Below are 22,379 nucleotides of genomic sequence, written 5' to 3' on the forward strand. Positions count from 1 at the left end.
AAATATCCCCACCTGCATATGCTGGAGATGAAGTTGAAAGGCTCTAAGAGGTCATGTTAATTTCACCTGCTTTGCATTGGCCACTCCCACCTCTCCCTATGTAAGCCGCTAGCATGCTAATATTCCCTTGGTCGGCTGCGATGGTGGTTGCCTAAGACAATGCAAAAGCCGTGGCACCTGAAAAATCACACTCTGCAATCATCTCACGTCACCTCTTCCTCCATTTCCTCTTTCTTTCTAGAATTTCAGACAAACAGCAGTACCACTCTACATACACTCTTAAAAATAAAGGCTCCTAATGGTTCTTGGCTTGGACATATAGTTCTAGGAAAAACCTTTAATTGGTCATGAAACTTGACATGCTGTGAAAGAAATTTCAACTTTAAAAAGGTTCTTCACATTCATTTACAAAAGAATGGTCAAAGAACCTATTTAAAGACTAAATATTTTAAGGAATTAAAAGGGGATTTTCTATGGGGTTCCAAAGAAACCTTTTGGGCCTTTATTTTTAAATAATAGTTTATAATAGTAACTGTGAAATAACATTACAATAATTGCACAATGAAAGCCCTGAAACTCGAGTATGATTCTGTGTAAGGTTTGGTCAACATTAGAATTTCATACATTTACCAAATGTGTTTGCAAATCCAGTTATGAGCTACAAGGGTCAGAACTGTAGAAAAATAGTAGCAATGAACCATTACACATAAAGCACGACTCTTCACATATGTGCTAATGATCCCAAATAAGCAGCTCTGGACCTCATGATCTCCCTGCCTGAGGAACTATATCAAAATGACCATTGACAGTACTTGTGTTAGATTGGTTTTTATGGAGGTGGAGCTTGACTAATAGGTAAACACTAGTAGGGAAATATGAGCATTTGTGGCATCTGGAACAAAAAAATTTGAAAATCTAACTGTTTTACATGTTCACTTTTTATGGTGCAACTGCAGTGCATTGTTATATGCATGTGTGTGTATGTGTGTTTGGGACTTCTTTCATATCCAGAAAGATCAGTGATTTGTGTGCAGCAGCACATGAAAGCCTGTTAAAATAATGCCCTTCCCCAGACAGAAGGCACAATGCTACATTTGTGATGTGTGGGGGGCACACACACACACACACACACACACACACACACACACGTTCTCATCTGGGCCTCTCCTCAGACACAATATATAGTGCAAGAAAGAGGGGGCAGGGGGTGTGAAAGCATAGACAGACACTTACAATAATGCATAATGATGTTAACATTCCTGCATGTCTAATAGAGCAGGATTCAACCACAGAGATGCTCCAGATAGACGTGTGTGTGTGTGTGTGTGTGTGTGAGAGAGAGAGAGAGAGAGAGAGAGAGAGAGAGACAGAGAGAGAGAGAGAGAGAGAGAGAGAAAGAGAGAGAGAGAGAAGGGGAGGGGGTTAAGATGATAAATTAATTCATGCTTCTTAGCTGTGGCTGTATTTGAATGTGATCATTCAGACTGAAAGCACAAACGTCTGAGACATACTCTTCAGCTTCATAGTGGAAAGAGCTAATGGAAGCATAAAGAAATGGTCAGTTAGAAATACTGACCCATAATGACCAAGTCTCTCTCATTCGGCAAGGAGAAGAGGCTGCACTTTTGTTTTTCGCATTTTCAGGACAGAAATGAAAGCAGATCTGTTGTATTTTTATTACATTATTACATGTACATAGTTTTGTTTATGTATTTATATGAACTTGAGTCTTTAACATGAAGCATAACCTTGATATTACCTTCATAATAGCTGCTGAGTAATTAATATGCCTTAAGATTAGTAACTGAATAATAAGTCTGGTGTTTAGAGGGTTAACACCTGCAGTGTGAAATTAACACTTAATTAGCAGCCGGAAATGAGCGAACACTGTAGGAGTGAATTCAACACTGCAGATTTAACTGCGCATTAGTGTGCGAGACAATATGAAAGCACACCTTTCTCCACTCCTGCACATGCATATAGGAAATAAATGGTGCCTGCCAGGCCGTGGTGGCCCTACCCCAATTTCAGTCCCTCCCTCATTCGCCCCTGCATCATCTCTGCCTATCGTTCTAATTGGGAGCTTAGACTGAGGTGAGATTTTGTCCTCTTCCCACCGTCTCTATCATTTCGTTAACCTCACATCAAGCGGAACCCCCGCCAACGGGACGGGCCGAATTGGATATGAAAATAGAAGCGAAGCGTTCGTCAAGGGAACGGGGGGCGAGAGAAAGAGAAAAAGAAAGAAGAAAGAGAGAGAGAGAGAGAGAGAGAGAGAGAGAGAGGCGTCGTCTCCAGAGGAAGGTGGGCGAAAAAAAAAACGGAAAAGCTCATTTTCCGCGGCCACCCCGACGCCCGTCTGCATTGCAGATCCGCAAAAAGCCCTGGCCGACTCACGAGCAGCTTTATGCTATCTGCACCGCGGCTGTTCTTTTTTTCCTCCCCTCATATATATATTTTTTGGCCCCTCTTCTGGTCTCCATAAAATGTCAAGTTAATTTCCTGGGTGGTATGAGCTACACCTTGCCATGCACTGTGTGTGTGCGTGAGGTTTGCGTGTACGCGTGCGCATGTGTATGTGTGTATGTGCGATACAGAATGGGGGAAGGGGGAAGAAATAGAGGAAGGTGCACAGGGAGCATGCCAGTGCGTATGCATGAACGTCGGCATATGTACGTGTGTTCGTTCATGACATAAGTGACCGTGTATAAAAGGTTTTCTCACACAAGCAAGAGTGTATGTGCACATGCATGTAGGTGTATATGATCATATGACTCAAGCATATAAAGGGGTTTATTGTTATGTCTGTCCATGAAAGCAGATAAATTAAGCGACAGTGGGATTTCTCAATCAAAGGGTTTTTGCAATGTTTACATTACTGTGCAAAAGTCAGAGACCACCTTTCACTTGGCCATTAATTATAAGTTTTTCGGTTTTCAGCATGAAGAAAAAACATAAGCCTTTATATGAATAGAATATAGCTATATAAAAAAACCATAATATAACTAAATCAAATGTAATACCTTTTTTTTCTTCAGTAATTAGTGTATCCAACCATTGCTTTGATCATAGCTTCCATTCGTTTCAGAAGACTTGGTTCTGTGATTTCTAAGAAAACTGCAGAGATATCTTTCCATACCTCTAACATTCAGAGCTTGATTATCTCCTACCTATTAAAGATGAAAGCTTTAAGTATTGTTTATCTGACAGTGACCGTTTTGGTGGTCCACCAGGTCTTGCACGGTTGTTTTCTGTTTGTCTCTTAATAAATCTCCAGTTTTGAAAAGTCCTGCTTTTCCTTTGACTTCTCCCTTCCCTATGCAAGTGGTGTATCTTATATCTCTTCTCTTCAGACACATGTCTAGAATAAGGAATAACTTGTACTTAATGGCAATTTTGACTGGAAATGAAATAAACCAAGTGTGGTTGCTGACTTGTGCATTACTGAGGACATGTATGTACATGGAAGTCATGCATGTGTGCATCAGGGGAAATATATGTTCATACAGCATAATCATAGTTTTCTTTTTATATCTGTGTGGGTTTGCTTGTATGGAGGAAATATATCTTCATCTGACTTAAATATACAAAGGTTTTTCTTAGTATGTGCATGTGTGTTTTGGCCATCTCCGTCACATGGATATGGCACATCTCTTTTGCATACCACACAATGTGAGGGATTATAGGGTGCTGATTTTTCTGAGTGGATTCCAAGCTGAAGCACATTACAGGGTTCACACACCTCCTCCTGAAAAGTTACGCCCACTCACTGATAAGAACAGCCTTACTCCCTCTATGTGTACACGCCTGAGACATATGATAATATATACATTGTGTAAATGGAGCTTACACGAATGTGTAGGCGCCGTCATTCTTCTTGATTCAACTCATAAGTGCTTATGTTCCGCATGAAGTGCCATTTTAGTCATTGCTATTTCAGTTTTGTTTTCTCAAATTCTTCATATCTTGGGGTTTCTGTCATTGACAACATATATAGAGAATAAGATCTAAATTAACACATGGCAGTGGTTTTATTATGTGTGAATTATGCTAATGAATGAATGTATTAAAAAGGAGTTTTCCACTCCAAGGCCGGAGCTGTGTCGGTATAGCTATAGCTAACAGCTTTAGGTAGGACATGCCACTTCTATTGAATACTGTTTCATTAAATATACTCTACATTCCGCTATACAGTACAAACCTAACAATGTTAAACACCTGAGTCAAGGCTTTAGATGACTATGTTATATGCTGATTCAAATTTTATTTATTTTTCTATTTTTCATGCGCGTGAGTACATATTTGAAGGCTTTTTTATTTAGTTCTGATAACTCAATAACTCATCATCCTTGAGACTAGCTTAGTACAAAAATGTGATTTTTGTTTTCCATATCCAACGGCCTCGAGATGGCATTTCTAAAGCAAAAATAAATTTAGCTTGCACAACCCCCATTATTCATGAAAATCGCTCTCAAAAGTCTTTTTTCCCCCCACGAGATGTCTCCACTTGTATAGTGCTGTTATTGTGTGTAGAAATAATTCCATATGCCTAACACTGAGGTGTGTGGAAGTATGGGAAATTCAGTATCATGTAAATATGTACATAGTAAAGGTGTGGGTTGGGGTGGTGCACACGCAAGCATATTCCAACAGACCCCGTAAAATGTTATAATGTGGAAAAACGGATAATGTATTTGTCAGTCTTGCTTACGCTGATCTAAGCTTCTGCCCTAAAATTGTCACATCCCATAAGCCCAAAAAAATTACACCAGCCCCACCTAATTAAGCATATTCATGAAGCTGCTTTGCATACTGCTGCTGGCCGATTGGGTGGTGTTTGGGAAGGGGGAGAGGGATGTAGATATTTGACAGAGTGTGGGAGTGGAAATTCACAGATGCAAATTTGCGCTGCTAAAGATACAGCAGAAATTCTTAGTGTCATTTTTTTTCCTTTTATAATGTGATGTGAAAATGCATTTAAAAAGCTCTTCTGCTCTCCTAGAACTGCTTATGTATTTGCATGCCATGTGTTAGTAAATCCGTTACATAGCAGAATGAGCTAAATTTCAATGCATTTTTGTAACATTATATTGTTACATCACAAAGCTACTGCTGAATTTCATCGCCACATTGTTATGCTACACTGTCACGTTGAGAATTTTTGCCATTCATTTTCAAATATTTTTAAGAGCATTTTTATTTTATTTTATTTTTTTAAACCATTGCCAGCCTTAGTCTTTTTCCTCTCCCCACAGTCAGTTTGTCATTCAGTTATGTATGCGTGTGTGTAGCCTAGCAGGTGTGCAAATGAGATGGAGGGCGGGTCCTCTATCGCATAGGCAATGAGAATGTAGCTATGGGGAAATGTGGGATGGGGAAATGTGGGATGGGGAAATGTGGGGTGGGGGGGAGGGGGGCATGGTGACTGCAAATAGAGAGAGAGAGGAGGGATGAGTAGAGGACTGAGCAAGAGGGATACAGAAAGAGTGTAGGAGGCTGATCCGGAAAGGAAAGGAGGGAGGGAGAGAAAGGAAGGAGAGCTGTGCATTTTTGCCGTGAGAGCGCTCCTTTTCCTCGTGGCTCGGGGGCCCTGAATGGCTGTCTTTGTGTCAGGGGTGCACGATGCAGACTCAATCAGAGGCTCCTCCAATTAATTAACGTCCGGGGCCGAGAGGCCCCCGCCACTGCTTGGGTAAACAGCGATTGTTCTCAGCCTAGGGTTTCAAAACAAGGGGGGCAACAATGGTGCCATTGTCCCGCCACCCCTCATTAGGGGGAGCACGTTTGTAGGGTGGACTTGGGGTGGGTTTGTGTGTGTGCGTGGGCGTGCAAGAGTGAGACAGAGAGAGGCATATAGGCCACTCTCCCATGATCCCATTACCGTACCCCTACTGCATCCTCCATGCCAGCTGCATAGAGAGAGAGAGCCTGTCATAGCATCTTCACATCAAATCCCCTATCTGTGAGAGTGAGAGAGAGATGGAGGGAGGAAAGGGGGCTAGCACTAGGGGGGGGAGGAAAAAAGAAAAAGAAATAGCGTGTTCTGCTTTGGACCTCATTAACATAGGCGAAAAGGGAAAACACAATAGAATACATTACATCCTTGTTAGCAAGAAGCAATCAATTAGCGGGATAGCGCGGCCAGCCTGGCACAGCGCTTTTCTTGCCAAGGTTTCGCTCTTTTTCAGTGGGCGACCAAGCATTCGCACGCTGCCGCTTCTACTTTCCCCGCCCTGGATTTTAGGATGGGCACAAAGGCTTTATTAGATCCTGTGCGGCAAATGAGGGTCTTTTTGGGTTTGTGAGAACGTGCTTGTGCATATTGGCCAAATTAAAGGATTGCTTCAGCATTTTCAACCTAATCTCAATCACTTCTGTAGCATACGACTGCTTACTACACAATTTTCCTGTAACTGAGATAGAACAAAATATTTGTTGTCTCAGAAAACCTATAATAAAAGCCAATAGGAAGGTGTTTTAGAATATTAAGGGGTATTCTGTGTTTTATACATATACATATATATATATATATATATATATATATATATATATATACACATATACATATATATATATATATATATATATATATATATATAAAAACAAAGAACAGAGCACAGAGAAACACTTCAAAATGATTATCTGTGGTAGTCAACTGTATGTTGCAGATGCATAAGAGAAAGTGTATTCATTTAATGTGATTCTGAAAAAGCGTACTGCTTTCATTAGGAATATTTTGCATATTTAATCTAGCCAGAGATACGTAAGCTGAAGGCAGTGAAGACGCTCTGCACAAATATCAAAAACGAAAGCCGGCTGCAGTAGCATTCTCTTAGGTTTTCTCTCTGTCAGTTCCTTTCAAATCTGCAGCCCCACTGCTGAAACCTACTATCTGGTTCTCATCTGTGGATATGTTAAATCATATATGGCATTTTAGGAGGCCATTTTGTTAATGGCTAACACACAGGAATGCTCTTAGAAACCTTGGAATCACTTAGGTGTGAGGCTGTAGACTGTGGTACACCCCTCCCTCGCCACCCACCCACTGTTGCGACTGGAAATAGCTCTTGCTTTGACAAAATGAAAGTCGCAGACACAGAGAGTCTGTGAGTGACAATGGCAATTGCATACGAAATTGTCACCCCCTATCCCCGTTGGCGATTCTTACACGCCGCTAGCCGCCGGCTCCTCTGTTCTTCGGATGCTTTTCTGTACCTGGGAAATAGGCCTGATAATGGCTGCAATCTGTACCCAAAATGGCGGAGGGGAAGGGGGGTGGTATTTCTCTCTAAAACAGTGCCAGTGACTTCTGTCTGGAATCTCTCTAATTGTACTCTATCACGACGATGCACAATGGGCTGTGGCTAGCTTTACGCCAGCATGAGCGCATGTGTGTGGGTGTGTGTAAGATGTTAGCTGGTCTGGCCTCTTGAATTTGCCCCATTTTGGTCATTCGAATGGATTTCAAATAATTATTACGATACAATTATGCGCAAAGTTAAATAAAACTTAGTAACTAATACAGAACTCATGCTTGTAATAACTCACTTCATAATGGCTTTTGCAATATGTAGTTGCAAAATGTAGCTGAAGTAGCTTTAGCCTGAGGTTTAACTGTTATCGTCAGTCCTCAAAGGGCTCAAAAATGCTGTTTCACTCAGCATGTGTTACCCTCAGCAGGGCACATATCTCCACATCTGCATTACTCACATCCCCTCGTCACCCAGTTCATCTGCCAAACATAGAACTATAATTATTCTCCCAACACAACACAACACAACATGCTAATAACAAAAACCAAGATGTTACCTCAGAGCTACTTCTATTCCAAACACAAATAGTATTCCAATGATAATGTGCTAGTTATACCCCGCCCTCAAAAAAAGATCTAGCACTAATGATGGAAGCTTTTTAGCTAACAATCTCTGACACCCCAATCCTCGAACATCAGTCTTCACATTTCTGTGTCAAGCCAACAGATTCATCTTTCCACCCACCCCCACACCTTATGCTGTTCAACACTGTGTATATCCCACTCCATTGTTGCATTTAAAAGAGACACGCAGGTACATTATCAGGGCCCCGTTATTAAATTCTAATAAGGAACGTGTATGCCGTGGCACTTGGCCAATCTCCAAATCCATGCCGGGGGTCTGCGTAGGGGCCTCATTTGCACTCATTTTCATCAGGCGGTCTCTCCTCCGTTAATGGTGCATCACCATGGTAACGATGCACCCGTGAACAAGTGAGTAATTAACGCTGACCCAGTGACACGCGCACCTAGCTAAAGGCTAGTGGTCAGGGCATACGGTGCGCTATTCTTTCAAAAAAAAAACAAAAAAACATTAGCGCCAACTGACGTTCAAGGAAAGTGGCATACCTTGATGTGCTTGGCAAGCAAGGGGCAGAACAAAGGGATGGAGAAAGAGGGGAAAAAAGAAGGAATGAAGAAAGAGGTGTGGTGGGGAAGATGAAGAGAAGTGGCTTCTGACACAATCCCAGTTATCATCCAAAGTAGAAAAAATGGAAATGATAAACTGACACTCTAATAAAGGGGGATTTCTATGCAAGCGTGCACGACATAGCCCACTGTACATGCAAAAAAGCATGTGTGTGTGTGTGTGTGTGAATACATTCGCATGGATGCTCAGGGGGTGTGTGTGTCTACGTCTTGATGGCAGGGCGCTTTAACGCTCACCCAGTTGAAAGTTGAAAATCTTCAATATTTAATACAGTGGTAGAGCGAGCGCAAGGAAGGGGGGGTGGCACTGTAATGATTATTTGTGACAGAAGGCTGTGTGTGTTGGATCAGTCAGCTGAATGTAGGGCAGTGTGAGGGAGCCTCGTTGCTGATACACAAGGAGAGAGAATCTCAGAGGCTAAGGCTGCAGCTGAGCAGCAGCGCTGCGTTTCAATGCAGTTTGAGGCCTTTTTAAAGATAAAACGTGGGTGACTGAATTCTGACTATTTATAATGTGCTGTCAGTATTTGGGATATGACCAAGAAAGGAGTACATTTAACCCTGTAGTCTGTGATGAGAGATTTCATATTTAGGCAAGCAACTGCACCTTTTTTCATAAATGCTTTTTCTTTATCTCTCTTGCTCTCTCTTTTCCTCTCGCTGGTGAGGAGGAGGCTGTGTAGATGTGCTGCTATGCAAACTCAAGCTAGTTCTATTATTAGACACTCCTATTGCCCACCCCCCACCTCCATCCCCTCTTGTCTTTCTTCTTCACAGTTTCAGTGGCATTACTCACATAGCAAAATATCTAACGTCTTCAGACCGAATGATTGAGTAACTGTGTCAGTAACAGAGACCTCTTATTTGAGTAACCGTATGGAAAACAACCCAGCAAACAGTTAAACCGGGTCAGGCAGATGAGATCTGACATGGCCATCGGAAGTAAAGGCCATTATCCGTTATTGATTTACTTTATTCCACAAAGGTTGTTTTAAATGCACAGCAATTGTAATCATAATGATGGCATAAACAACTATAATAAAGTGATCTATAAAACAATAACAATAGCAACACTTTTCCTCCGGTAATGCTGAGACTGTCCTTTGCACTGAAGCAGATGCTGAAGCAAAAAACAAAGGACATGATGAAAGTACAGTTCCATTAAGGTTGTGGTTGTAGTATGTTGTCATCTTTATTTGGCCACGACACTGTAAATAATCTAGCAGTGAACAAAACTGTCATCGCCCATGAACTTTACCATTAAAGGCTGCTTAGTTCAGCCTGATTCCTAGTTCTCTGAAGCTATTTCAACTGAGACCATTTGAAACCGTTTGTTTTGCCTGATGTACAAAAGCTGAGAGACGATTTTTAAAGTTGCAGGTGTTTGTCTGATGTCTGAGATCTGACACTGGTCTGAAGATGTCCTAAAATGTATATACATAGGCAGTTTTTTTTTCCACAGGCATGATATTTGCCTGCATCACCGAGCATGTTCTGCCAGTGTGGCACAATAGCCATGTTTTGAGACCAGTCTAATCTATGTAAGGTATGTGGTACTAATGTATCAATACACCCAACAATATCAATTCACCCAACCTGTTTGAAAGTTGAAAATGTTTACATGAGAGAAGACCACACAATATTGTTCAGTATTACGGGTAGTAGGAGTATAGTGTAAAGTGTATTGTTGTGGTTTGTTGTAATGTTTGTGTTTGTCTGATTCCTTGTGAAAGTATCGTCGCAGAGTCGTACAGCAGTTTGTTTGTAATAAATAAATAACTCAATGATAAGACAAGTTTTCACCATCACTGTGGTCTGTTACTGTGGTAACCCAGTTAATCAACATCAGGCACATGTCTAGCTGCTTTTACATATTGCAGGATTTGAAGTGATGGTGAGAAGCTTATCATTTATTTCAGAGTGGGCAGAACCAAGAGAACATGCACTCAAACGGACAGCCTCTAAAACCATGGGAATGGAGACTGCTGAGGTTCAAGGTCAATGCCAGAATAGAGGAGCCTGGGGCTGCATTGTCTGCTTCAGCCCCACACCCACCACACAGCCATCCCTTTACCGCAGCACACTCTTCCCTGCCACCAGGCTCAACCAGGCTCAAAACCCTCAACAAACACACTCCCAAAGATCACCATACATAAGTTGACACCTCATGGCACACCATCCTTAGCACAATCTGCAGGATCTAGCATCGCTGTGTGTGTGTGTGTGTGTGTGTGTGTGTGTGTGTGTGTGTGTGTGTGTGTGTGTGTGTGGGGGGGGGGGGGGGGGAGGATGCTGCTTCGTATTACACTGACATGCCTTTACAAGCATGCGCACACATGCATGTGGGTACATAGGTACCTCGTATTTCACAAATAGAAACAAAACAGTAGCAATATTCCCACAGTTGTTAGTCAGCAAAGCCATGGGCTGTTACCTAGCTGACCAGCAAGCTATGAGAAACGATCTAAGACCAGCCAGTGAAAAGAGAAGCTCCGGCAAGGGCTGAGGAAGGAGGCCATGATTAGCTCCTTTGTTGGAGGTCTTTTGAGCTTCATTGGCTCCAAAGAAAAGCAGTCTAATGAGTCCACCCATGCTTGGCCGAAACTTTGTATGGAAGACAAACTATGTTATGGTGGTCCCCCTCGTGCAGGGCAGTACAGCAGAATGATACAGAATGCTTGCACATATGGTCACCCGATTTCAGGACCCCACAAAAAAAGGACTTTCTCATGTGCTTATTAGCAAGTGGGGAAGTCACGCAAGAACACACACATAGGCTATTCAACACACAAATATATACGTATTTTGACAGAATCCTTTAAATTGATTAAATGAATACCTTCGCATATTTTCTTATATTATTTTGATTTTTGCTTCTCCAATGGAGTGACTTTTTCAGAGATTAAAAAAACAGAAACAATATGGTTAACATGAATACACCAACAATCTGACTTAACATTTTGTCTTAACAGTTAGTCTGTCCGCAGTGACTAGCTCTGTTGTCTTGAATTTTAGCACGGTTTCAATTCCCAACATGCTTTCAACATTACACAATAGCAGTAAAAGACAAACGAAATATGCAGTGATCCTAATCCAAGAATTAATTGGTCCTTAGAAGACTACAAGGAGTTCCTTCTCCTTCTCGATGCTTCAGGGTACATGAATAGCGACCAAGCCATTCTTTGCAGAAGACGAATGCAGGTCGGGAGCGTCCTGTGTCTGTTGCTCCGAGCCATTTGAGTCTAATTGTTTCCGTCAGTCTGAGAACGTCCCGGCAACGGCGTGCGGCTCCCTCTGCCCGGGCCCCCGTAACTGAGCTGGGGTCTGGAGAATGGGCCCACTTTGTAGCCACACAGCAGGCTTGAGCCACATCCATTCTGCTCCCCAAACTGTCATGCATAACAACTTTATTGAGGCCCAAATTGGAGCTGAAAGCAAAGAATGGGGGCGAGGGAGAGGCGGTAGAAGGCGTCCGTGAGAACGAACCTTGATGGAGCAGCACTAGAGAAAAAGGGTGACTGCTTTTCTCAAGGCCTTGAAAAAGTAGTTCAGATCAATTAAGGCATCAACATTAAACATAATGAGCTAACAATAGCATATCAACTAGCCTGAATGCATTTGAATGAAAATTACAGAATATGGAGAACACATCCCTAAATTGTCAACAAACTAGCAAGAAAATACAGACAACAGCTGGCAAAAATGTCTCTTAATTGTTTTGGGTTTTTGCTTGTTTTGTTTGTTAAAGGAAATTGCTTTTCCAAGTCACATGTTTGCAAAAAATAAGCGGGATGACCTATAAGTGCTTCTTCTAATAACCAAGAAAGAATCATCAATGTCAAGTTCAAGTTCAGTATGAAGACTGAGAAACCCACCTACAAGACACCCCCCGAAAAGCCCAGGCTGTCTAATGCTGAAACCTTTGAATTTTGGACAAAAGCGTGCGTAAATTCCCCTGGGCTTGCCTGCTGTGGGGCCTTCCTTGTGGGTTTGTTTTGGAGCAGCTTCATGGCGAGCCACTATCCCAAGGATTTAGGGCCAGTATTAAAACCCCCTCTGGGGGGTGGTTTAACTACAAGCTGAGATACGCTCTCCCTCTCTGACTGTCTTTCTCTCTCTCTTTTTCCTTGTCTTACTCCTGACATTTCTTCAAAGTGTCTGTACACAGTACAAAGCAAAATCATTTAGAGTGTGATTTTTTTCTAGCACTAAGTTCAGATGGATGAGGAAGCGAACTTTGTGTGTGTGCTAGTGTGTGAGCTGAGGGGAGTGGTCTGTTCAGGGCACAGGCTGGAGAGAAGAGCTAGCCCACAGCTCTGAGAGTCTCAACAAAAGGCCGTCTCTGTCCATTGTGTGCGAGCTGTTTTTCCCACGAGAGGCCCGTCTGGCTGAAAAGGGAGTGTATCAGTTTCTCCTGACATGGATGTTTATTCATTCTGTGGCCGACCGTGCCGCCAGCTCAAAAGGATTCACCTTACGGTTTTTGATGTGTATGACACACACAAACACACACAGAGACACACACATTTTTTCGGTGGGGAGGCAGGTGAAAATAAAAGGCACTAGGCATATGGAGTTCAAGCTGTGTGAATAGCCTTGTCCACTATGACAGTGACAGAATCTAGGCTATGCATCCATCTGGTAGACTAGCTAGAGCATGGGTGTCCAAACTTTTTTTTTTCCCAGAGAAGGCCAGATCAGACCATGTCAAAATGCCATAGTCGAAATATTACTTACGAATGATTCGAAATTTTTCTTCAAAAGATGATAAATACATCTTGTTGGCAATCCATTCTGAGAATTTGGAAATGACCCTTTACACATGTAAATCTGCCACCAGATGTGTATGCATTTTCACACAAAATGCATCATAGTGTACAATCTGAGCTTTCTGTGAGCTACCATGTTTCCTATCCATGTATAAAAGATGCATCCTATTGGGTGGCAGGCCACTTGAAATACACCATAAAGCAGAAGCCACAGGCTAATTAAAATCTGTCTGCAGGCCACATATGGTGGCAGATTTACATGTGTAAAGGGTAATTGTCAAATTATGACTTTGAGCATTGCCTTCCCTATGGAAAAAGCCAAAAATGGTGTAGAATTAGGGTCAGCACTGCCCTGAAATACCGTACTGGCTTTTTGAATTTGGCAGGAATTGAGTTGGAAACAGATTTCAGATATGTATGAAGTCATATCAGCACCATGGCCAGAGAACAACAGGGTTCTGTCGTTGAAAAATGTGCATCAAGTCCTTCACCTAGAAAGAGATGATAACCTAATATAAACCAAACCAACCAAGCCAACCAAATAAGAGAAGGTCTAGCTCTTTTGACAGCTACTCTAATTGAATTGACTACATCATCTACCTAGTTCAAGTTCATCAGCGAAAAAACAACATTTTCCAAATTTTTTGGTCCTATTAGATATGGTACACGAATAACCAATTATTACAAAGAATCGTTCTTGAAACCCAACTCTTCCAACAAACCATGGGGTTGACCAACCTGTTTTCAGAGCAGTAACAATGCTACTGGTGTACAATTAACTACATAATCTTGTGTACACTCTCTTTATCCCTCTGAAACTGGTAACATGATCTTTCCTCCATATGGACCCAAGGCTCAAAAACTGTGACAGTTCTGTCACTTTTTGAACATTCCAGACTAACAACATTAGCTTAGGAGGTAAGGGGTCAGAACAAACTTAACACACCAAGTCTGTCTCATTTCGGAGACTGCCATTATCGTCTAAGATAACTCAACACTCCCCTTCTTTCCTCTCACTCTTGACCCTGTGTGAGACAATCAACAGAACTTGAGGACCTGGCTGCCATGTTGAGACTGACTTTGAAAGGGCTCCATTGTCATGATGTAACAGGATGCCACAGCAGGTTGCTTGATCCACTGTTTTGGATCAGAAAAGCTTATTTTTCCTGCTCTCCTTTTTCTTCTCCCACTACAGCATCAGCTGAGAAGGTCAAGAAGCACGGTCTTTTTGCGTTTTATGCTTATACACTTAAATGTGCCATTTCTTTCTTTTAAACTGTTAGCATTTGGCTAATTTTACCACATGTCAATATCCCCTTTCTTCTTAAAGCTAAAACGGAGCTGTCTACCATTTCCGTGCTAGTCCATTGAAGCTTATCCGCATATTTGTCTGGGAGTTGCCAAGTTTCACAGCAGGTGTGTGAGTCCACGGACTTGTCGGAGGCAAAATCATGGTCTTTAGTGTGGAAGCAAAGAGGCCGCTGTCTCTTAGTCTGAGCGTGAGCGAACTGTCAGGAATCACGTTTTAGTGGCTTGTTCAGGTCACGCTGGGAGAGCAGCTTCTTGTACTCTCTCTCCTGCCCTGTCTTTTTCTTCCACTGTCTGTCTGGCTTTTCCTTTTAAATTCTTCCTTTCTTGCCCTCATTTTGGCAAACCTGTGTTTGCTTTTTGACTCAGACAGAGATGAAATTTCTTGATTGGCAGGCGTGAAAGGTTCACCTCTAATAGAATGGGATGCTTCTGATTGGTAATAAGCTCAAAGTCGTCTAGCCATTATCCAATATATGACTATGCCATGAGTATGCCATGTATTTAATATAGGAGTTATTTGAAGGATGGAAATTTTATGGATGCAAATTTTCAAGACATATGTAGCATACAAACTCTTGCTGTACATCAATGCTATAAAAAATTAAAAAAAAGAAAAAATTAGTCCAATGCCCACGGAAAGAAACTGAAGTTAGCTGATGTATAACGTTAGCACTATGTTAGCTAGCTATTCTTCATTTTTATGAACGCTGCCATACTAACCATGCGCAAGGCACATTTAGCATTAGCCATATCAGCCATATCTGAAATGCTTGCGGTTACATGGCAGGGGAGGACAGACATGCAAATAGCGGCGTCACATTATGCAAGCTCTTTTTTGTTTGGCAGGCTGCTTTGCTTTGCACTGGGAGATTTCAGTGTAGCCATCTGTGCTCTTCCGCTTTTGAAACGTGAGAAACTGCTCACATTTGCATAAGAATAATTGACACTTCAAATTAGCCATCCAATCACAGGGGATTATTTTTAGTGTATGGTTCTGCCATCTTGGAAATAAAAAAAAAGAGAGAAAGAGAGAACATAAGCTCAGATATCAACTCTTTAGGAACGTTTCTTGTCTTAGGTTACAAAAATGATTGTCTACTCTAAAATACTTATTTTCATCATTAATGTTACTTGTGAGCATGTGAGCTTTAAGATATTCAAAGAACTCTCTCACACAGAAGTGCTGAATGACAGGTGTAATATTCATTTGAAAGGCACTTCCTATGGGCCATGTTTGTGTGCATGCATGTGTGGCCTATACGGTACAATTAAGTGCTAGTGCATGTGGCCCGTTTTTTGTAGAGAGAAGAGACCATCTTAAATTATTTATAATGGCTAATGAAAAGAATCACTTCTGGATGAATTGTGATCTAAGCTGTACACGTCCCTAGATAGGTGGGCATACATATGCACACATACATACAAAACAGTTACCCTGACTAATTTAATCATCTGCTTCGCAAAAGAATTCCAAAATTTTAAAAAATAAAAAATTCACGAAACAATCATGCCATAAGCAAACAATATAAGCCAGGATAGATGAATAAATAAATATATATTTTTTAATGGGGTTAGAAACTATGCTGTCGAATTTATAGCCATTCACCATCAAATATACTTATCTATGGTCCTGGGTTTTATAGGTAACCCTACAGCGGGGCAGTCCCTGCTGTAGTGTGTAAACTATGAGGAGGAGGGGCAGTTCTCACCTTCTCTGGACAGCCATGAATTCATTTGCACACATAAGAAAAGACTGGAGCCCCCCGGCATAAGACCAGGATATACGCTGCCTGGGTCAGAGACCATGGCGTGTGCGCGCGCACAAATGCACACCCAAGCGCATGGCCTCACCCATCTTGCACGGTAGCGGACTAGAGGTTTATCCAGGTTTCCATAGTAACGCTCCAGCATGCCAAGGCGATACCAAACCATTGGTGCCAAGGGCAGAGCAGGCAGTGAGGGAGGGGGGAAGGAGAGATTGAGAGAGAGAGAGAGAGAGAGAGAAAGAGAGAGAGAGAGAGAGAGAGAGAGAGAGAGAGAGAGAGAGAGAGAGCGAGCGAGACAGAGCGATAGAGAGATAAAGGGGGCTGTGTGCTTCGCTCAGATGTCTTTGTTAAAGTGTAGCACATTAAAACCAAAATCTGTATTGACAGTCAAGCTGTGTTCTGTTGTTTTGTATGCATGTGTTTTGTATGTATGAATAATTTTTTATCCGTTCAGCCCAATAAGACACTGTAGTGAACTTGGTTTAGAATTGATGCATGATGCTAAGATTTCAGTAGGGCAGGCCCAATAATTTTAGTGTAATTTTAGCATATATGTCCATTCCATCTGTCCTCATTTCTCTATTTAGCATTTGGAAGATTAATCTTTTTGTAAGTCACAGAAAGTTTAGTCCAAATTGCAATAAAGATAAATAGTTATAGTTACAATATGGAACATAAATAAACTTTAAACCTTGCAGCTTTTAAATGCACCTTAAATTCATTGTAGGCATCCATGTCACCCTCCTCAGAGCGCAACAAACCTCACCACAGAGCACAACAAACAAACTACTTTCCACGTGGCCTTTGAAGCTAAAATAGTAGACATACTTAAGAAATCACATGTGTGTCCTTCTGAAATTATTGGACAATTGGTAAATGTGCAAAATCCACACTGCAATGACTGTTCATATCAGCAGACCTGTTTACTGCAACAAAATTAACCACAAGTTCTGGCCATTGTCGATATCAAAGAGTAGTAACATTTACACATCATTAATACCCATACCACACCCAAAGTCACCTGCAGGGCAACAACATATAACATTTTAGCAAATTATTAGGTGGAGGGAGGAAGTGCGTCATCTTATTTTCAGAGTTCATTCACACATGCAAGTAAGACATGTCTATTGCTTAAAATGGAACAAATGTGTACCATTAGATCCCATATTATAATAAAGGCTTTTTATTTAATAAAGAATGCCATGGTTTTTCACTTTATTCTCAAGATTTTGAACCCCGCGCCATAAAACACCTTCAACACAAAATGTTTATTTGCCTACCAGCAGCACTCTCTGTTTATATTCTTTTGAAGCTTCAAATATTATTGCTTTTGAGGTGATTTTAAGAACACGTATCTGCATACTCATTTGGAATTATCAACGGGAATTTAACACATAAACAGCTATTTGGGTCAGGCTTAGGATGTTTTCACACTTGTCTAAAATATATCCACACCATGGATCAATTCTGGGCTAGTTTGGAGATGGGGCTTAATATCACTGGCTTGCTTAAACTTCCATCTGGACCTTGGATCAATTGTCCAATTCCATAAGTCATTTTTCTGCATGCAGATTTGCAAAATGGTAGGCAATAACTTAAACTTCCTTGGATATCAAAACTAATGCAGTGAGGAACAGCACTTTATGTCCACAACAATCCTTTACCCACCTCACGAAACTTGAAGAGAGGTAATGCAAAAAGTCGAAGCAGTGGAGAAGCACCTAATCACAGCAATGCTGACGGGTTTGTGAGCTTTAGCTCAACTAGTGAAGAAACAAAAAAATAAATAAATCTACATACAACTTAACGTTGTGACATTTCACTCATATTCAAAATAAATATCTTTTGAGATGAACAAAACACTCCACATTTAGGTGTTCTGACAAAAACTGAGTCGTGCGCTATAGCGTTCTATACAGTTTGTCCAATCTCCCAAAAATTCTGAGCAGAGGCCAGGATAGGTTGGTTTCTGTAAATATAACCTAAATTGTCAAGTTAATGACATAGCAAGCTATGGCACACACAGACAATGTATTGTTAGTCTCATGATCTGATAACTGGTGGCTCTTGGAGAGCGTCATGTTGTGTGTGATACAGGGAAATCAACAGTAGACATTAAATCATTAATATCCACATCAATACAAAAGCACTTACTCTGACACAATCCAGCACAAAATTGGGCCACAGGTCACTACAAGTAAAGGCTTCCTGTCACCACACATACACATACATGCACATGCTCCTTGGAGGACATATTGTTAACCCAGACCAAATATGCTTTCAGTGAAGGGTTAAAAAGAGGGAATGGAATGTGTGGTAAATGATTTATAATAGCTGAGACTGTTTCAATGTACCTCAGCTGTGTGGGGGGATGCGGAGTGCACACTGCACTACACTTTGCTTATATATATCGTCTGATATGGTGAAAGCATGGGTTTATCTAGCTCAAGAAGAAAAAAAAGAAAAAGTTGGTGGGAGAAAAAGTAGGTCATGATATCTCAGGTTCAGGGGGTTATATCTGATTTAACTAGTCATATGGAGCCATCTGCAGTTCCTACATCTGACCATTGTTTATTTTCCTTCTAGGTGAGAGACGAGATGTGAAATGGCATCAAGGATTGCTCTCTAGCATTGAGAGTAAAGGTTAGTAGGAGCATTTCCTCATTCAATCTTTTTAAAGTTTGGGAGTGTAGCAAAGTGTATAAGAAATTAAGAATGTTACCATTGCTAAATATTGTAAGAAATCTACTTATTTCAGCTATTTGCTATTTGTCTTCTGCCCAAAAAAATCTTGTTAAATACCTCAAATGAGAACATAACATAACTAATACGGTCTTAACAAAAAGTTCTATCTCTGAAATGAAACATTATAGGAGAGAAAAAATCTTTAATATATTTTAATGCAAGATTTTATTTCATTTTTAACCATTTCTACTGAACAATTCGTCATGAAATGCTTCCGCAATGTAAAAAGGTATCTGATGATTTCAAGTGATCTAAACAAACATACAAATAAATGTTGTCATAAGGTTCTGACTTAGAGTGACAACACGCTCAGCCAAGCCACTATTACATATCTAGCAAACAAATTTCAAACACTATTCATTGAGAGCTTTTGAGGCCCTGTTGCATAATTGCCCCCATTATTTCTTATAGCAGACAGATTACATCAGACCACCGCCTAGTAATTGGTCCTCATGATTGTTTGTGTCACATGGTTCAAACTGGCGCATTGTTTTATAGGCTAATGTATATCACTAGGTACTTGTTGAAGGCACGTAATACACTTTGTGCCTTGGTAGGCTATTTATTAGTGACTACTTGAAGAAACAGCCATTCTAGCTAAATGGAGATAACTGCTTAGTTTAATGGAAGCACTCAATGGCACGTAGAAGCTCCTACTTGATAACTGAGGATGGTAGTACGTGCAATCTCAGCATGACTCTGTCGAGTCAGGAGGTTCGGTTTGGGTAAATGTGGATCAAGCGCCACTTCCATTTCTCTGAGAGATAATGGAGAGTATGTGGAGAGTTTGACACAGATAGGGCAGTGGATTGTGCTGAGTCAGCAACGAGTGAGAACGTTGCTGAAACACACATCCACGCTGATCTTGGATCAGACTTCAAACGTGTTTCTCTCTCTCCCGAGGCACTGCACAGAGTGTAGCTGGAGCTTTTAATTTATCCCATCGGAGCAAAGTGCTTTTTGTTAGTGGGTCTTCATCGAACGAGACCTTCTAAAATTCACCTAGCCAGTGGGTGAAGTGCTGAAATTGGGTGCTTGCAAAGCTGATTCTGCAGCATCTACTGAAACATTAAAGCAGGTTGGAACTTGTTCAAGGAACTAAAATAGTCTACATTTAGAGAATGAGAAAAGATCTCAAAAAGGTACCATTTGTATGAAAGAACACCAGAACACTGACATCATGAACGAGAGTGTAACGTCTAGTATACGTCTAACCACAGACAGATCCAGTTGTTAGTTCTAACTTGTATCTGCTGTCCACTTGACACAATTTTCTTTACCTGCTACCATTTAGTTTTGAGAAGTAGTTTTGCTATGAATTGTTACTAACATCCAAGTCATAGGGTTTTTTACCCTTACTCCATTACACAGATAACATACATACATACATATATATATATATATATATATATATATATATATATATATATATATATATACACACACACACACACACACACACACACAGAGAGAGGTTTAGCTGTGGGGAAAATTTTATATACATTTTATATACAAATATTTTTTGATGTCCTGCAAGTTAGGTCATGAAGCATTGTAGATAACTGGTTTTAAGCTTTGTTACAGTGTTGGTCAGAATACATGATAAATTATAAAATGTTGATCTGGAACAAACAGTTTCAGCAACTATTTTTGTTCCCGGCTCCTACTTTGAAGAGAAATAAATTAGCATCTTTTTAATGTGGTGTATTTCCATACAGGCTCTAACAAAGACCCCTCTTAAACTTCTCTGATGCTTACTATTAAGGGTGCAACAATTTCAGTTCATGCCAAAAAATTGAATTTTTAGTGTATCGAAATGTACAACTGTGCCGCTGATATGCCCCACTGTCTCTTCCAAGCACGTCTCATTTATCATCTTTCATAGAAACCACTAACAATTCAAACATGCTGATGCATCTTCTGAGAGTAACATAGGCAGGGAGGGAGAGGGGCTTATGTTATGCACACACCCATGCACAACTGACCGGGCTTTTTACAAATCAAATGTAAACTCTACTCTGGTTGTGATTTTTGGGAGGCTTAATTTGTTAGAAGGCAGGTGTGGCAGGTACTAAAAGAAAGCTCTATTTGAGAACTTTTATTTATTTGAAACAAGCCAATGTATGTAGTACATAAATAAAGGTATGTAGAGTCAATACTCTTAATATTGAAAAAGAAAAAAAAAAGACTACTGACCTCAGAATTGAAAATGATATTGATATTGAAAATGATATAACATGATAATGTGCACATCGCTACACTCATTAACATTTTAATACAATGCAATCATATTCAGCCACTCCTTATTTCTGCTGCACAAAAACGTACCATGTTGTGACACCATTACATCATATCAAACCAAATTTTGAATTTTGGGTATTGTTATACCCACAATTTCAGATCATGTGCCATATCTACCTGAAAACAAAGTAAAATACATACTTTTGTAGAGAGGCTGTTGGAGGAACAGGTCAGATCTGAGCACATGTTCCCTTTCCTGACCACACCTTAGAAAACAAGGTAATGTAAATTAAGAGAAGGCTAAAATGCAAGACACTCCCAGATCACTGTTGTGCACACACACTCACACACACACACACAAACAAAAATTATCTTATCAAGTTATAGGGATGGTAAGAAAATCCATGTGAGAAGACCAAGGGCACAAGGGAACAAAAGTGCAACCTGAAATAGGCAGGACGCCTGTCAGCCATTATTGTTGTCCTCATTGTTGCCACTGAATACATGCCGATCTTAAGACCTTTAAGATTTTTTGTTCCTCAAAGCAGTAGAGTCAGTTTCTGAACATATCAGATATGATAGGCTGCAAGTTTCACATTTAATACTTGGATGCGGCATGTTTCACGTGTGGATAGTTGAGTACACTGTATACACAGCTTTCTTGAAAGTCTGTATGCCTGTGTCAAAGTGACATGAAACAGTATCGTGTGATTTAATTGCACTCTAGTTCAATGGAAAGGTTGTCTGAAAGGAGAAGAATGCTACAATGTACTACATACTCTTGACCTGAGTAACCACCACAAACTCAAGGGATAAATATATTGTAAGAACTTCAAGAATGTTTACACAGTGCAGCAAATCTCACTATAAATAGTGTTTTGGATTTCCTGCAGTTTACTGCATTTGCAGTGACATGTTTTATTAGTTGTAACAAATAGCAAAAAATACAAAATATTGCAAAGATCTCTACTACAGTCAGAAGTCAGAAACACAAAATATAAAAGTTTTGTTTTCATGCCATTTGAAGTAAAAATGCTGATCTAGAATCAGTTTTTGCCTTTCGCAACCTAAGGTAAACCATCACTT

At 40.6% G+C, this 22,379-nt stretch overlaps 1 long non-coding RNA gene across 1 annotated transcript in view; it reads left to right on the forward strand.

Annotated features, from left to right (window-relative positions):
* The window catches only part of LOC108443995, a 39,788-nt gene that overhangs the window by 16,370 nt on the left and 1,039 nt on the right, over positions 1-22,379 (forward strand). The window contains exon 3 of the long non-coding RNA XR_001859203.2: positions 18,894-18,950. This is a non-coding gene — a long non-coding RNA (uncharacterized LOC108443995). The remainder of the gene's footprint in view (positions 1-18,893; positions 18,951-22,379) is intronic.

The sequence above is a fragment of the Pygocentrus nattereri genome, chromosome 20 (genome assembly GCF_015220715.1).
Source record: "Pygocentrus nattereri isolate fPygNat1 chromosome 20, fPygNat1.pri, whole genome shotgun sequence".
NCBI classification, from domain to species: domain Eukaryota; kingdom Metazoa; phylum Chordata; class Actinopteri; order Characiformes; family Serrasalmidae; genus Pygocentrus; species Pygocentrus nattereri.